Genomic DNA, 18,655 nt, shown 5'->3' on the forward strand with positions numbered 1-18,655 from the left:
AATAATAATAATAATAATAATAATAATAATAATAATAATATACTACACATGGTACTTGTTCCAGAGGGTTTCCAGTAGAAGCTAGGCACTCAGTTTATTCCACAGTCCAGTTTTATAATCAGAGCAAAGCACTTCGATACTGATTTTTTGAAGTGATTTTGTATCCAGCCACTTGGCTGAAGGTGTTTATCAGCTGTAGGAGTCCCCTGGTAGAATTTTGGGGGTCACTCATGTATACTATCAAATCATCTGCAAATAGTGATACTTTGACTTCTTCCTTTCTAATTTGTATCGCGTCGATCTCCTTTAATTGTCATATTGCTCTGGCAAGGAATTCAAATACTATGTTAAAGAGGTATGGAGAGAGTGGGCTGCTTTGCTTTGTCCCTAATTTCAGTGGGGATGCTTTAATTTTTCTCTGTTTAGTTTGATAATGGCTATAGGCTTGCTGTATATTGCCTTTACTATTAGGTAAGTGCATCCTAGATCTCTCCAGGACTTTAAACATAAATGAATGTTGGATTTTATCAAATGCTTTCAGTATCTAAGGAAATTAATATGTGTTCTTTTTCTTTCAGTTTGTTTAAATGGTGTATTACATTGATGAATTTCCATATATTGAAATACCTTCATGCCTTGGATGAAGCCTACTTGGACGTAGTGGATGATTTCTTTGATGTTTCCTTGGATTCAGTTTGCAAGTATTTTATTAAATATTTTCACATCAATGTTCAGAAGAGAGATTGGCCTGAAATTCTCTTTGTTCATTGTGTCTTTGTGAGAGTTGGGTGTCAAAGTGACTGTGGCTTCATAGAATGTGTTTGGTAATGTTCCTCTGTTTCTATTTTTTGGAGTAGTTTAAAGAGTATTGGTGTTAGCTCTTCTTTGAAGGTCTGGTACAATTCTGCACTGAAACCAACTGGCCCTGGGAATTTTTGGATAGGAGATTTTGATGACAGCTTCCATTTCCTTAGGGGATATAGGACTATTTAATTGATTTACCTGTTCTTGATTCAGCTTTGGCAAGTGAAATCAATCAAGAAAATTGTCCATTTCATTTAGATTTTCAAACTTTGTGGGATATAGGCTTTTGAAATAAGACCTAATGATTGTTTGGATTTCCTCCAGTGTCTGTTGTTATGCCCCCCCCTTTACATTTCTAATTTTGTTGATTTGGATGGTGTCTCTCTGCCTTTTCGTTAGTTTGGCTAAGGGTTTGTCTATCTTGTTGATTTTCTTAAAGAACCATCTCTTGGTTTCATAGGTTCTTTAAATTATTTTATTTGTTTCTAATTTATTGATTTCAGCCCTGAGTTTGATTATTTCCTGCAGTCTACTCCTCTTGGGTATGTCTGCTTTTTTATTTTTTTTCTAGGGCTTTCAGGTGAGCCTTTAAGTTGCTTGTATGAGATGTTCCAAATTTCTTCTTGAAGACACTTAGTGCTCTGAATTTTCCTCTGAGCATTGCTTTCATTGTGTCCCATAAGTTTGGGTATGTTGTGTCTTCATTTTCATTGAATTTGAGGAAGTCTTCAATTTCTTTCTTTATTTCTCCCATGACCCAGCTGTCATTGATTAACAAGTTGTTCAGTTTCCGTGTGTGTAGGCTTTTTGCTATTACTGTTGAGGTCCAGCTTTAGTCCATGGTGGTCAGATAGGATCCAAAGGATTATTTCAATCTTTTTGTATCTGTTGAGGCTTGCTTTATTCCCAACTATATGGTCTATTTTGGAAATGGTTCCATGAGGTGCTGAGAAGATGGTAAATTCTTTTTTGTTTGAGTGAAAGGTTCTGTAGATGTCTGTTAGGCCTATTTGATTCATGACCTCTGTCAGAGTCATTGTTTGTTTAATTTCTGTTTTGTTGACCTGTCCTTTGTTGAGAGTGGGGTGTTGAAGTATCTCACTATGAATGTGTGGGGATCTATTTGTGGTTTCAGTTTTATTAATCTTTCTTTTACAAATGTGAGTGTGCTTGTATTTGGCGCATAGATGTTCAGAATTATGAGGTCTTCTTGGTGGAATTTTCTTTTGATGTGTATTAAATGACCTTCCCCATCTCTTTTGATTAATTTTTGTTGAAAATTTATTTTATTAGATATTAGAATGGCTACTCCTGCTTCCTTCTTAAGTCTACTTGCTTGGAAAACCGTCTTCCAGCCCTTTACTCTCAGATAATGTCTATGCTTGTGACGTAGGTGTGTTTCTTGCATGTAACAGATTGTTAGATCTTGTTTATGTATACATTCTGTTTGTCTGTGCATTTACATTGGAGAGTTGGGTCCATTGATGTTGAGGGAGATTAATGACCAGTGGGTGTTAAATCCTTATATATTGATGTTGACTGTAGGAGTGTGTTTGTGTGCTTGGCTACTTTTATTTTGTTGTAATGAGGCTATTTATTTCCTGTGTTTTCCTGAATGTAGTTAGCTTTCCTGGGTTGTAATTTTCCATCTAGTATCTTCTGTAATGCTGGATTTGTGGGTAGGTATTGTTTAAATTTTTGTTGTTGTTGTTGAATATCTTGTTTTCTCCATCTATGATGACTGAGAGTTTTGCTGGGTATAGTAGCCTGGCCTATCATCTGTGGGTCTGCATGATATCTGTCCAGGCCCTTCTGGCTTTCATAGTTTCTGTTGAGAAGTCATGTGTGTTTCTGTTGGGCTTGCCATTATATGTTACTTGGCCTTTTTCCCTCGCAGCTTTTAGTATTTTTTCTTTGTTCTATATACTTACTGTTTTGATTATTATATGGCAGGAGAATTTTCTTTTATGGTCTAATTTATTAGGTATTCTGTAGGCCTGTTGTATTCATATAGGAATCCCCTTTAAGTTGAGGACATATTCTTCTGATTTTTTGAAAAGATAGTCTGGGCCTTGGAGAAAGTAATCTTCTTCTTCCTCTATTCCTATTATTCTTAGTTTTTGACTTTTCATGTTGTCTTGGATTTCTTGAATGGTTGTGCCAGGAATTTTTTAGATTTAACATTTTCTTTGACTGCTACATCTATTTTTTCCATTGTATCCTCCACACCTGAGATTCTTTCTTCCATTTCTTGTAATGTATTGGTTACACTTACCACTGTAGTTCCTGTTTTCTTCCTTAAGTTCTCTCTTTCCATGATTTCCTCCATTTGTGTTTTCTTTAATTTTTTCCAATTCTATCTTTAGATCTTGAGCTGCTTCGTTGATTTCCTTCACCTGTCTGACTGTATTTTCCTGTTTTTCCTTCAATTTCTTCAGCTGTTTCTTTGAACAATCCTGTTTCTTTTATTCCTTTCCATGATTTCTTTCAGTGTTGGCTCTTTGGTTGCATTTCCTGTATTTCTTTAGCAATGGCCATAATCTGTTTGACTTTATCTTCCTCTAATTCTTTACACATTTTATTTGTTTCCTCTCTTATCCTCTTCATAAGCATAGATGTAAGGTCATTTTCTTGAATGTCAATTATGCTGCGGTGTCCAGGGCTGCTTGCCCCTGGATAACTTGGTTCTGGAGATGCCATATTGCTCTTTCTCTTGTTGGTTGAGCTTTTACACTGGCCTTTATCCATTGGGCTATTTTAGGTGTTGGGCATTAGTTTCTGGTGGTTCCTGGAATCCTATGGTGGGGAGAATCCCCTTGGCAGGAAGATTATTTTTCCTGAAAGAGCCCTTCTCATCTTTTTGGGTATGGTCACTGAATGGCCGTGTTTATCAGAAATTGCCACAGCTCACCTCAGGCATATAGACTTGAGTGGTAACTGTGGTCTTTGTTAGTCAAGGGGGCTCTCCTCTCACCCGGAGAAGTCCTGGAGACAGCTGCCCTGCTTCTGGATTTCTTGCTATAAATTTAGTGAGCTGCTGCTGTAACCTGGGTGCCCCAGGGTTTGGTCAGTTTAGTTAGGGATAAATGGTTGTCCCTTGGAGCAGTATCTGGGGGCTGATCTCAGGGATCCCAGGCTTCTGTAGACCTGAGGTTGGAGCTCTGTACCCCAGTACCCAAGCGGTAATCAGGGGCAGTTGAGCACAGCTCTCATGTGTGCAGGAGGAGGCTAGAGCTGGGAGCCTGCGGGGATCCAGAAACTTTTCTGGAGCTGGGTGTCCTGAGGTGGGACCAGATGTTCCCCTCAACACACCATGGGGTTTGCTCCCAACAGAGAGACCCAGTCTGTGGTGTTTGGGGGTCCTCTGTTCTGTATGGGGTGGAGCGTAGAGCATGCAAGCACATTTGAGTGGTGGCTCTAAGCTATACTGGGTGTCTGCAGGAACCTGGGAACCTTTCCTGAGAACTTCTTCATATGGGGGCAGGGGGAGTTGGCTGAGTGCTCTAAGATTGGACCTGCTGTTTCCCTTCCTGTGGCATTTTCTCCCGATGGGGAAACCCAGTCTCTGGTGCCCTGGGGCTTTCAGTTCTGTCTGTGATGGTGAGGCTTGCTTGCTGCCGCTCTCTGAGCTAGTAACTGAGTGCCTGGCTCTGGGCTGGCTGCTGTGCACCCACCGGTCCTCGGGACCTTTACCAGGGATTGCCTGAGTGACCTGAGGTTGGTCCTGTTTACTTCCTTCCAGGTGAGGTTTTCTTGAGCCTGGAAATTCCAGTCTCTGGTATTTGGGTGCCCACAGTTCAGCCTGGTAAGGTGATCAGGACACACAGGCATGTGGCTCTGGGCTGGTGACTGAGTGCCTGCCAGGACGTGGGAACTCTTCCAGGTTTTAGCTGGGTGACCTGAGAATGGACCCGATTGATTCCCACACCATGGGGTTTCCTCTCACCTGGGACACACAATTGCTGGTGTTTTAGGGCCCAGAGTTCAGTCTCTTGGTTGCTGAGGAGCTTTTCCTGCTCCTCAGACACAGTGTCCTCCCAGTGTCACCATCTTGGATCTTTAAATTATTTTTCTTAAAACTTGATGGAGATGAAGACCATAAATGTAAATGGTGGGAGTTGCTTTTTTTTCTGTTTAAGGTTTATTTTTCCCAACCAAAAATTAAAGTTTATTAAAATATTCTGAATCTGGAATTAATTTGATTTTTTTCTTTCTCTATAATATAAGGCTAGAAATATATTACAGAGAAGCTCCATAAGGAAAAAAAAAATCAGTTGTAAATGGTTTTTGTGAGCTATTCAGAATATTGTTCCAAAGACAAAAAATGGTGTTAGAACTAAAACTTTAGAAAATTACAGACCAATGAAGTAGTCTGTAATTGTGATTATAACACGAAGTAGATACAGGATAGAAATCTCTATGTCATAAGTGAGGAAACTAAGACACAGAAGGATCATGTGCCTTGAGCAAAGTTACAAGCTGATAAATAGGCCTGTTGGTGCAAACCAAATCCAAGTCTTCTAAATCAATATCTAGGTGCCACTCCCAACACCGTATTTCTTCCTCCATGGTTAATGTCACTTTTTGAGCTGGCTCAGGTTTTCTGAATGTCTTCACTACATTCTCTGTCTAGCTAGACAGCATACTACTATCAACTCTGTTAAATGGGTTTCACACTGTTGGCAATATATTCATTCCTCATAAACTGTTTCAAGGCCCTCGGAATAATTTAAATAGTTTTGCCCATGTTATCTTAACATAATCAAAACGTCTTTGGAACCAGTAGATGACAATGAGTGGGAATTAATAAGTCTCGGTGCTAACAAGTGTGGTGGCTTCATTGAGAAGGTCTACATTGGCTCTGGGTGTTTGCTCGCATTGATCCCCGAGGATGGCACTATTTGGACAGATGGTATAGCCTTGCTGGAAGAAATAAGTCACTCGGGGCAGAGTTTGAGGGTTCACAGTCTGGCCCCATCCCCAGTTTGCTTCCTCTGCTTTATGTTTGTGGTGGAAAATGTGATTTTTCAGCTTCGTCTTCCCTACAGAACCATAAAACAAAATAAGTGTTTTCTTCTACAGGTTTCCTTTGTTGTGATATTTTATTGGAGCAACAGAAATCAGACTATGGCAGTTGATTATTGTATCAACCCACTTAACCTGGGAGATAGGTGCTTTTATTACATCCCACAGCAGAGGGCTTGGTGGCTCAAGAGCCCTTCCACAACATCCCAGAAAAAGAATCCTTTGTATCAGTAATAACGGTCTTTACAAAAAGAAGGTTAAGACCAAATTCCTAATTAGCAGATGTGATAGTCATGGCTATAGCACTCATATATATGACTTGATTCTTTGACTATTCTGAAAACTTGGTGTTAGCTTCTATTATATAACTAAAGTATTGTGTATAAAATATGTGTGCATGTGTGTGCACATAAGTGTATGTATAATTATATGTATGATTTAAATATATACATATAGATACACACATGTAGTTACATAGATGCATATATGTATATTCATATAAATGCATATATACATACATGAATACACATAGATATGTACATACATATATATATATACATATATACATATGTACATGCATACATATATATATATATATATATATATCAGGTTGTTTGAATCTTATATGTCAGGATGTTATAATATTTTCATTACCAAAATATTTGATTTTTATTTGAACAATTTTATATCAAATAAATTTGCAAAAACAGAGGTACCAAATGAATGGTGTCAAATATCATTACATAGAAAACAGTCAATTTGTTATTCAGATTTCATTGACATTTTACTAATTCTTTTATTTAGCATGGTGACTTTGAGTTTCCAACATACAGCAAGATCTCATGTTGAATAAAGAGAGAGAACGGTAGTAAAGATTCGTGGAGAAATCACAAAAAGATTTAATAATTGCTAAATGAGAGAATGAAAAAAAATTCAAGATAGATAAAAGTATTTTACAAAGAATAGAATACTAGTTTTATATCATGAAATGCTTGTGTTATTTTTTTGTACCAAGGTGTTTTAGACTGTAAGTTAAATGTATTACTATATTAAAAGTTAACAACAAATTTGCAAATAGTTAAGATAAAATCATAGTATGACAGAGATGCATTACATCTTAGAAATGCATCAAGTCAACTACCTCATTTTTTTAGATGAAGCGAGTTAAGTTCTTCAAGCTCCAATGCTTCTCTCTGAAGAGTATGGCAGAGCTAAGGTGATAACTGAGATTCTCAGAGATCTCTTGACACTTCCTCTCCCTTTTCTTGTATTATAGACATCAAGGCTCATATGTGGATAGTGCCTCTCACAATGAGGAGGCTTTATAAAGACTTCTATTATTAAAAACAAAACAAAACATGTCACTTAAATATTGAAGCCAGAGAAACAGTGACTTTCTGTTAACTTTTTCAAAATTTCCTGTTGTGGAACCACTCATTCCTAAGGAAATGAGTGCTACTGTATGCTAAATTATATCTGCCACAGACCAAAACGTAATCTTTTGTTGTTGCTGTTGTTGTTGTTCTTTTGAGGAACATCTATTGGCCTCTGTTATGCAAAAAGGTAAGAATGAATTTGTGATTGGACAGTATCTACTTTGTATGGAAGTGACTTAATTTTCTTATAGCTAGAATGTTGACTAGAAAAAAAAGAATGGTTAAGATGAGAAAACAAAAAATGATTAGAGTAAAAGGAAAATTATCCTGTGTGTTAGTGACTCATCACAGAAGCTGAGATACAAACAGACAATGAAAGAGAGCTAGGACAGGAATCACATGCATCTTAAATGAACCCTGAGGCGTGCACAGTAAGTCAGGAATGCTTGGATTATTATTTTTAAATCTATGAAACGTTTTAAAAAGTTTTAGGAAGTTAAAGAAAAACTAAGAGGAGCAAGCAAGAGAAATGTGGAAGAAATAAAAAGAAGGGGGAAGGAAATGAGGGAGGGGAAGAAAAGGGACAAAAGGATAAGTGGCTACTCTTTTTCCTTAGGTAAAACATTGTCTCTGTGCACCAGTTCCAAAGAACTCCCTGTCTCCAGTTCTCACTCTTCTGTCCTGCTGCAATATGCAGATTGCAGGCAATGGTGAAATAATGACTTCCAGCTGCAATGTCATCAAGAGTGGATGCTTTCTTTAGCAGGGCTCTGATTCTGCTGGACACTGCATCTTTCTTCTATGGAGCTAACTTTAATAGTCACATGAAGCTCAAGCTGTAGACAGACCCACAGGGAGAGGCAGCTCATGCATTCAGAGAGAGGGGGAGGAGGGGAATAAGAATCCATTTCCCATATCACATCAGGTCGTGGATACAGGGTGAACATTTCTAACACAAAAGTCCAAATGAGCATGAGACTACCAGTGGGAAATTTTTACATGTGACTGCAAGTAGCAGGGTCTCTAAAAACATTACATAAACATACTTTCAAGCTATAAACATAAGGTTCATGTAAAATATGAGGAAAATCTGTTTAGCCTTGGGTTCTACCCTTAATAAGTCATTGTGTATAAGAAAGTGTTGCAATAAAATGAAATAAAATCATCCATTTCAATCATTCTGCTCCATTTCTCCCTTAGATCTTCACTGAGTAGGCTTCACCACCCTTTTCCCACTGCAGCTTCTGTGCTTCTGTCTCCAATCAGACCTAACTAAGCCACTCTAAGAGCTAATTCTGCCCATGCCTTTTGTATTGGCACTGTCTCTTTTTTAGATTAATTTCCCACCGCTCTAACTGATATTTCTCTCATTTAAGATTACTCACTTCACATCCTCTAGAAAGTGTCAAGTCCTCTATTTTGAACTTTTGTTTCTCAAGAAGTATCTCATCCATATGTCAAAATGAAAGTGGAATGCTACCTTCAGATATGACAATTTTCAGTAAAAAGAAGAATTCATCTTACCTAATTCTTCTTTATGAGAGGATAAATCTTTCCCAGAGGCTAGACAGCAGATTTCATGTCCCATTTAAAGTGCAGATGTATTCATGTGACAAGGCATTACTTAATAATGGAATGTTTTGTGTTATACTATTTTTAGGCAATCTTTAACAAAAACCTATTAACTCCACATAGACAACCGACAACAAACCAGCTACAGAGCCCATCGAGGTCCAACTTGGTGAATCAAAGAGTTTTCCATAGATTAATTGCAGGAATGTGGATGAGGAGTTACTTACAGGAGCAGAAATGACTCAGACAGCATCTTCACCAATGCTCCCTGCACCATGGATTGCAGTTAGAGAAAGCTGGAAACCAGGAGCACAGTGCATAACCTACAAAGAGTTCCAGGTCGGAGACTTGTCCTGGAAGCTCAGCTAGTCTGAGAGTGTCTCTCAGAAATCCTCAGAGCTTATTTATGCTTGAGGAGGGGAGGGTCTAGGGATTTGGTCAGTTTTAGGGACTTCCTGGAAATATTAAGTTGTTGACTTCCTGAGTTTAAAGAGGTCCCCAGAGAGAGAATGTTTCACCCCTTAGGACATTTTGCTGCCTCACCTCCATGTAAGCATTCTGGGTCTAAACAAACTTTCATTTTAGATCATACTGTTTTACCTCTCCTATAACATCCTGGTAGCTAGTTATTTGTCATTGTGACTAATGTGAAGCCTTGAGGGTGGAAGAACTTATTTTGCTCTTTATGTAAGTAGTTTTAGCCATAGTGGTAGGAAGGGAGAGTTTGAGGTTGAGCTGTTCAGCTATTAGAAGGGAACCCAGGAAAGTAAAGGAAAAACCAAATGTCCTGGGCATGATGTGCCCCTCAGAAAAACAACCTGGTTTCACGGCTTACTAACAAGCCTGCTTCCAGTTTTCACATCCCAGAAGTCTATTCAAATTTTTGAGTTATCAATCAATTAAACCATTAGAGCTACAGCCATGGCATTCATAATCTAATCATCTCTGGAATCACTCCCAGACATACATAGAGGTGTGTTTGCCAGTCTACAAAGATATCCAATAGATTGTTCAATACCATCAAACTGAAGTAACTAAGGTGAAACCATCTTATTCTGGCTCCATTTTGTGTTTACTTAACGCTTCTCAGCCCTCTATCCAACAATAGCCATCCTTTCCTTGGAAACATATTTGGCATTGTCTGTGCATCCACCAATAGCCCAGATGTGTTAACCAAAATAATAAATGTTTATACAAAATAAACATAAAAAATAACTGATAAAGGTATAAATTAAAATTATTTTTGTCATGTTGTGTCTAATATGACTACTATATTCAGCTAAAACTGATGTCTCTTTGACCCTCATCTGAGATAACTGTAGCTGTGGTCTGTGTGGTATTTTGCCTTTAAAAATGCTGTAGCTCCAAGGTTCAACACCAAGAGACTTTCTGAGGCACTTGTTCATTCTTTGTTACTGGCCAAAAATAAAGGACTCTAATTTTGTCTTATGTAAAATGGTCTGTGACCTTCTCAATCTAATTTTAACCACTTATAGTAGAATAAAAATAGGGAAGAATTATATGAGGAGGTTCTTTGCGGTAGAAATATAACCATTGGCGAACCTATCTGACAAATTTGTTCACCATATGTGCGCTGGTTTTTGAGGTAGGCTTGCATTTGACATATTGGTAGATTTTATTTTCAGCTTTACTAGTTTGTGAATTTCCATGTGTGTGCTCGTGTATGTGTGTGTACTTATGTATCTCTTTATAACATGTGTTAAAACAGTCTTATCCCTTTCGATCTCTACACATCCCATTAAATTTTTTATTGCTAAATTACACGGAATCTCTATGCTATGTTAGAAATTTGCAGTGACAGCAGATATGCATGGCATATTTCAACATTGGACAGAATGCATTTCCATTTTCTTCATTATGTTTGCTGTTACAAGGGCTTTTATTAGACAACCTCATCATCTCCTTTTATTCCCACTGGTTCTTCTCATTTCAATCCCTTATTATCTCTCCCCAGAAAAATTACAACTTACTAACTAATTTATCTGCCTCCTGCCTCATACCCTGAAATTCATCTTCTGCATTGCGATCAAATGAAATGCAAACTTTATCATGCTTAAAATTATTCATTACTTTATCAAAACATAGACAGTACACAAATGTAGATCTTTCCTGTAAAAAGTCATCAGGGATGTTAACACAGTGTGATTCTCATGTTATACTTAAAGACCCTAGGGCTAAATGAAATCAACTCAGTCAATGAAAGTTATAGATATAGTAATGTTCTGGGCTGAAAATTTCCTCACATAACTTTCCATTATACAAAGAAGTATATGGTCCTTGCAAAATTAAATTTCCTTAATGTTACCAGACAAAATCTGTGTTCCTTTCAAGTCTGGGTTCAATGCCTTCACAAATATCCTTCAGAGGAGGGATTTTTATAAGATTCTCTGCTCCTATTTTCCTCTAAAAGTCAGCTCTTCTCCACGTCAGAAATGCTACAGCAGCATCACTAGTATATCACAGAATCTTCACTCTGCTCCTGACAAAACCTCATCCCCAAATGGCTGTTAAGTTATAGTCTTTCACAGAAGCCTGCCATTTTATATGCAAAAGAATTCAAGTATGTTAGCCTAGCCACTAGAGGCAAGACTCCTTGCTTATGGTCTCAGCAGGTGACACAGTTGGAAAACTCTAAGAGCTTATTCTTATTTTCCACAACATGCTTCCTGACAAGCTGTTTTAACCATGTCTTTTTATGTTAATAGTGGCCTATGGACATTTTCAAAATAAGTTATGTGTTCTCAGGCTGAGGAACTTTCACCTGCATGCTCTTTTTTTTTTCTTTTTTATTAATTCGATTTACATCTTGGTATTTGGCCCCTCCTTCTCCCAATCTCACCTTCCCTTCTGCATCTCCTTTCCCCTATTCTGAAGAATAGGGGAGACCCCTATGCAGATACCCCAGCTCATCTGTTCACAGGAGGACTGAGTTCATCTTCCTCCCCTGTGGCCTTGTAGGGAATTCTATCAGGAGGAAGTGATCAGAAAGCAGGCAAGATAGTCTGTATCAGATGTCCTCCACTCCTCTAACTAGTGGGTCTACATAAAGCCTAAGATGCCCATCTGACTTATCTTCCTGTGGGCAGTTCACTGTAGTATGTCTATCCTGTACTTTATGACTAGAATCTGCTAGTAACTGGTTATATACCATGTGTGTCTTCCTGGGTCTGTGTTACTTCACTCAGGATGACCTTTTCTAGTGCCACCCATTTGTCGGCAAATTTCATAATTTCCTGTTTTTAATTTCTGAGTAGTGTTCCATTATGTACCCCAGGTTCCATTGCATACCACAGTTTCTTTATCCACTCTTCGGTTGAGGAACACCTAGGTTGTTTCCAGTTTCTGAGTGTTATGAATAAAACTGCTATGAGCAAATGTCCTTGTTCAATGGGTATATGCCCAGAAGGGGGTATAGATGGATCTTAAGGTATGGCTATTTTCAGTTTTCTTAGAAAGCGCCAGTTTGATCTCCAAAGTGGTAGCACAAGTTTGCACTCCCACCAGCAGTGGAGGAGTGTTCCTCATTCTCCACATCCTCCCCAGCATGTGCTGTCACTTGAATTTTTTTATCTTAGCCATTCTGACAGGTGTAAGATGGACTATCAGAGTCATTTTAATTTTCATTTCCCTGATGACTAAGGATGTTGAGCATTTCTTTAAGTGCTTCTCCACTACTCGAGATTCCTCTGTTGAGAATTCACTGTTTAGCTCTGCATCACATTTAAAAACTGGATAATTTGGTTCATTGGTATTTAATTTCTTAAGTTCTTTACATATTCTGGATATTAGCCCCTTGTCAAATGTAGGATTGGTGAGGAAGTTTTCTCAATCTGAAGACTTTTGTTTTGTTCTATTGTTAGTGTCTTTTGCTTTACAGAAGCTTTTCTCTCTCTCTCTCTCTCTCTCTCTCTCTCTCTCTCTCTCTCTCTCTCTCTCAAGAGGTCCCATTTATCAATTGTAGATCTTAAAGCCTAAACTGTTGATGTTTTGTTCAGGAAATTATCTCCTTTGCCAATGAGTTCAAAGCTCTTACCCACTTTCTCCTCTAAAAAATTTAGGGGATCTGGTTTTAATTTGGGGGTCTTAGATCCACTTTGACTTGAGTTTTGGGCAGGGTGATAAATATGGATCTATTTGCATTTTTCTAAATGTAGACATCCAGTTAGACCAGCACCATTTGTTGAAGAGACTGTCTTTTTTTCCTTTGTATGGTTGACTCCTTTGTCATAAATCAGATATGCAAACATATGTGGGTTTATTTCTGGATATTCGACTTGATTCCACTGATCCACCAGCTTTTTTCTACGCTGCTACCATGTAGTTTTTTATTACCATTGCTCTGTAGCATAGCTAGGGGTGAGGTATGGAAATACTTACAGAAGTTCTATTACTGTATAGGATCAGTTTAGTTATTCTGTTTTTGTTTTGTTTACCATTTGAAGTTTAGTATTGTTCTTTCAAGATCTGTGAAAAATTATGTTGGTATTTTCATTGGGATTGCATTAAACTTGTAGATTGCCTTTGGTAAGATGGCCATTTTTACTGTGTTAATCTTACTGATCCACGAGCAAGGAAGATTCTTTCTATCTTCTGGTATCTTCTTCAGTTTCTTTCTTCAGAGAGGTGAAATTAGATTTGCCCCTAGATACTTTATATTATTTGTGGCTACAGTAAAGAGTATAGTTTCCGTCATTTCTTTCTCAGTCCATTTGTCATTTGTACACAGGAAGGCTACTGATTTTTTTTTTGGGGGGGGTGGGTGTTTGTTTGTTTTGTTTTTGTTTTTAAACTAATCTTGTATCCAGCCACTTTGCTAAAGGAGTTCATCAGCTGCAGGAGCATTCTGGTTGAATTTTAGGGGACATATCTGTATATTATTATATCACTTGCAAATAGTGATACTTACACTTTTTTCCTTTCCAAATTATATCTCTTTGATTTCTTTTATTTGCCTTATTGCTCTAGCTAGAACTTCTCGAACTATATTGAAGAGATATGGAGAGAGAAAGCAAACTTGTCTTGTCCTTGATTTTAGTGGGATTGCTTTGAGTTTCTTGAATTCCATTTAGTTTAATGTTGGCTATCAATTTTCTGTATATTAATATGATTAGGTATTGGCTTTGTATCTCTGATTTCTCCAAGACTTTTATCATGAAGAGGTGTTGGATTATTTCAAAGTCTTTTTCTACACCTAATGAGATGATCATGTGTTGTTTATATGGTGGGTTACATTGATGGATTTTCATATGTTGAATTATCCCTGCCTCCCTGGAATAAACCCTACTTGATCATGGTGGATGATGTGTTTGATATGTTTTTGAATTTGGTTTGAAAGTATCTTACTGAGTATTTTGCAATCAATGTTCATAAGGGAGATTGGTCTGAAAATTTTATTCTTGCTTGAATCTTTGTGTGATTTAGGTATCAGGGTGACTGTCTTCATAGAATGAGGTTAGTAATATTCCTTCTGTTTCTATTGTGGAATAGTTTGAGGAGTATTGGTGTTAGCTCTTTTTTGAGAGTCTGGTAGAATTCTGTGGTAAAACAATTTGATACTGGGCTTTTTCTAACTAAATTTTTATTTTTTACATGAATTATAGCTTATGTACTTTGTTTTTCAGCTGTAGCCTCCTCCCACTCCTCCCTATCCCACCCTTCCTCCCTCATCTCCTCCAATTTCCCTCACCAAGTCCACTGATAGGGAAGGTCCTACTCCCCTTCCATCTGACCCTAGTATGGCAGGTCTCATCAAGACTGGCTGTGTTGTCCTCCTCTGTGGCCTGGCAAGGCTGCTCACCCCCTCAAGGGGCGTGATCAAATAACCTACCACTGAATTCATGTCCGATACAGTCTCTGTCCCTTTACTAGGGTCCCACTTGGATACTGAGCTGCCATGGGCTGCATCTGAGCAGGGGTTCTAGGTTATATCCATGAATGGTATTTGGTTGGAATATTAGTCTCAGAAAAGACTCCTGTGCCAAGATTGTTTGGTTCTGTTGCTCTTCTTTTTGGGCTCCTGTCCTCTCCAGGTCCCACTATCTCCCCCTTCTTTCATAGAATTTCCTGCACTCTGCCCAAAGTTTGGTTAAGAGTCTCAGCATCTGCTTTGATACCCTGCTGGGTAGTCTTTCAGAGGCCCTCTGTGGTAGGCTCTGGTCCTGTTTCCTGTTTTCTCCTTCTTCTAATGTCCATCCTGTTTGTCTTCTGAGTGAGCGTTGATCATCTTACCTAGGTACCTCCTTCTTACTTAGCTTTAGGTTTATAGATTTTAGTATGTTTATCCTATACTATAGATCTAGTATCCACTTACAAGTGAGTATATACCATGTGTGTCTTTCTGCTTCTGGTATTCCTCAGTCAGGATGATCTTTTCTAGGTCCTACTATTTGCCTGTAAATTTTATAATTTCCTTGTTTTTAATTGCTGAGTAGTATTCCATTTTTGAGATTTTGACTGCTGCTTCTATTTCTTTAGAGATTATAAGGCTGTTTAAACCATTTGCCTACTCTTGATTTAACTTTGGTAGGTGAAATTTATAAAGAAAATTGTTCCTTTTCTTTAGATTTTTTCAATTGTATGGAATACAAGCTTTTGAAGTTAGCCCGAATGACTGTTTGGATTTCCTTGGTGTCTGTTGTTATGTTTTCCTTTTCATTTCTAATTTTGTTAATTTGGGTACTGTTCCCTATCTTTTAGTTAGCTTGGCTGGGGGTTTGTCTACATTGCCTATTTTCTCAATGAACCAAATCTTGGTTTCACTGATTCTTTGTTTGCTCTTAGCAGCTGATTTTCACCTAGAAACAGAGTTTTTTTTTCAGTTCATGTGTCAAGTTTTCCTGGAAGTTTTCTAGCTTGAAGCCAATTAGCAGGTTTTCCCCTGTTATGTCATTCCTATTACTTATTCACAAACTTTACTATGCTTGTTACATCGTAGTGTAATCTCTTTAATAACACTATCGAATATGACTTAGACTAAATGTGTCGTAAGTTTGGATAAATACATTCATGAGTGCATCATCGGATGCATTCCTATTCCTTTCTGCTTTTCCTTCTCCTCCTCCTCTTTTGTTTTTAATTTTTCCATGGTGTTTTGTGTAGTCCAGGCTGTCCTCAAATTTACTGTGCAGCAGATGTTGATCATGAAGTACTGATCCTTCTGCCTCTATGTCCAGAGTTAAGGAATTATTTGCTTTTGGCACCAGCATGTGCTACACTCTGCCAACTAAGCTACATTCCCAGCCAACTACATGAATGTCTAAGTGAGTTGGTTGGGGGAGAGGGACTTGTTGTAGTTTTCCCAAACCTAGAAAAGATTTTAGCAACTGATCAGTATCTTTTTCTTTTCTGATACTTCTCTGAGCAATAGTGGTAGTCATATCTCATATAAACCCCACCATTACTTTTAGAACAAAGCATGTTCAGCCACTTGGTAATATCACCTGGGCCTTGGAAGTATTCAACTCTTCTTGAGAACTTTTATAATCCTGAAAAACAAGGATAAAACAACTCAGCTCTTAGCTGATGGTTTCAACACTGCTGAGAAACTCTGGCTTTCTGATCAAGAGGAAAATGCTGCTGGCCACATGTGGGGGTGCAGAGTGTACTGAGCAATGGCTGTGTGGGGGAAAGCAAGAGGTGGCATACATCATCCAGGGCTCAAAGAGAGCCTTTAACTATCAAAAGCATAAGCGGCAATAGCTAGGCACTATTCTACATGAAATCTGGTGAACGGTCTCTTTCTGTCAGCTCCACAAGCCTGGAAACTCAGACCTTTTGCTATTATAGATGAAGACCTTAGGGTTGAGCAAAACCAACCTGGCTAATCATGAATATATTCTAGGCTGAGCTACAAAATAAGTTTGTTATTATTCTAAACAATTCATTGTTTTATTGCTGTCATTTCCTTAACCCTTCCTTAAATAATATTTTGTCTACAAGTCAAAGAAAAAAAGAAGGGAGGAATGGAAAAGGGAAGGAAGGAAATAAGAAAGGAAGGAAAGAAGGAAGAAAGGGAAAGCAGGCAGGCAAGTTCCTGAAAGAAGAGTGCTAGAGAAGGGAAAGGTATAAGGAAGGGTGGAAAGGCTCTTTCAGTGTGATCAGTGCACGCTGTGTGAATGTATGGAAAATACAAAGTTAACAGAAATGGCTTCAGCTCTCACTGTCCTTACAGCTCTTCCCATTCTTTAGCCCCAGCCTAAACTGGCAACCTATCACAGTGTAATCTATCAATGTGATTTTGAAAAGAAAAATGCAGCAAGCACTTAATATCAGATATTATCAAAGTGGCCACCCACTCTCACATTCCAAGATGCAAGAACAAAAGCAGTTAGATTGTGGTGACCCATGTCAGACTACAGAGGCAGGACTGATTTGATAGTTTTAAAAGAGGGCAACTCTAGTTTCAAAACAGCATATGTCTGGGTAAGCTAAACTGTAATTTCTGTAATTTGTTGAATAAAAAGAAATTAAACTTCTATTCACATCTAGTTCAAAGGGTTTTGATTGTCATCTTATATTTTCTGTTCCATAGAAATACACAATTGGAAATTCATTCTAGATTTGCCATAGTAACTCAAGGCTATCAAGGGAGGAGCGCTTGTGTTTTTGCTTGATCGGAGTAGCAATCATAAAACTAACTCACGGGTGCTCCAGACGGCATAATAACAGAAAATAGTCTCTTATTCTGCATGGCATCATCTAATGGGAAACAGAATGTTCCAGGGAGGCCATGTCTACAAGGATATTCACAAGTAAGAGAAACGCTTTACTGGGCTGTTCCAAGAAATGAAAGTCTCCAGCGAAGTTGGATTAGATGAACTCTAATGATCTTTCCCACTTTATAGTCATGCAGCTCTAGGGAGGGCAAAGGACTTCCACCTTCTCTGCTATTGGTTAACCAGCATCTGCTTAGAAAGGACCTTCTATGGTCTCAGTAGCTTGTTTTTGTTATGCTCAAGTAGTTGATTTGTGTACAAAGTCCCCTTGCTACTAGTCTCTACCTTCACATGCCTGTTGCACTTGATTTATTCTGAATTGTGCTGGGTTTTAAACATCTTGAAGAGTACCTGTCTTTATAGTCTTATCTGTCTACTATACATTTAATTTCTATTGCAATACTTGGGCTTTATTCTTAATGTAGAAAAATAACTAATGGTCTAATTTTTTAAAATTTTTTATTTAACTTTTATTAATTACACTTTATTCATTTTGTATCCCCCCATAAGCCCCTCCCTCCTCCTCTCCCTGTCCTCCCCTCCCCGCCTTTCTGCATGCATGCCCCTCTCCAAGTCCACTGATAGGGGAGGTCCTCCTCTCCTTCTTTCTGATCTTAGTCTATCAGTTCTCATCAGAAGTGGCTGCATTGTCAGGGTTCTAGGTTATCTCCACGGATAGTCCTTAGTTGGAGTATGAGTCTCTGGGAAGTTCCCTGTGTTCAAATTTTCTTGTTCTGTTGCTCTCCTTGTGGAGTTCCTGTCCTCTAATGGTCCAATTTTAATAGTGTAGCTCAAATAAAACCAACCATTCAAAGACACTCCCAATCTCCATACTTTGTATTGCCATGCCTATCTTCATGTATATAATCTATAATATATAACACCATATGTAACTCTTCACAGTATGTGAAGAATACAAACATGGGGAGATAACTGCATATTTCTACCCATGTGCGTGGACAGGAAAAGAGTACATATACACAGAAATGCATATACACATGTATAGGAGAAGAGAGCTCTAAGAAGTCCTAGGAACTAGGAGAGACAGAATGGAATCATGTTGCCTTTATGGCATTTACATGCCCTGGCTTATCTGGGCATGGTTCTGGATGCCTTCAGACCCAGCACTTGAAAATTGGCAGT

This window comes from Psammomys obesus, unplaced genomic scaffold (genome assembly GCF_907164565.1).
Source record: "Psammomys obesus unplaced genomic scaffold, mPsaObe1.curated_primary_1811, whole genome shotgun sequence".
Taxonomy (NCBI): domain Eukaryota; kingdom Metazoa; phylum Chordata; class Mammalia; order Rodentia; family Muridae; genus Psammomys; species Psammomys obesus.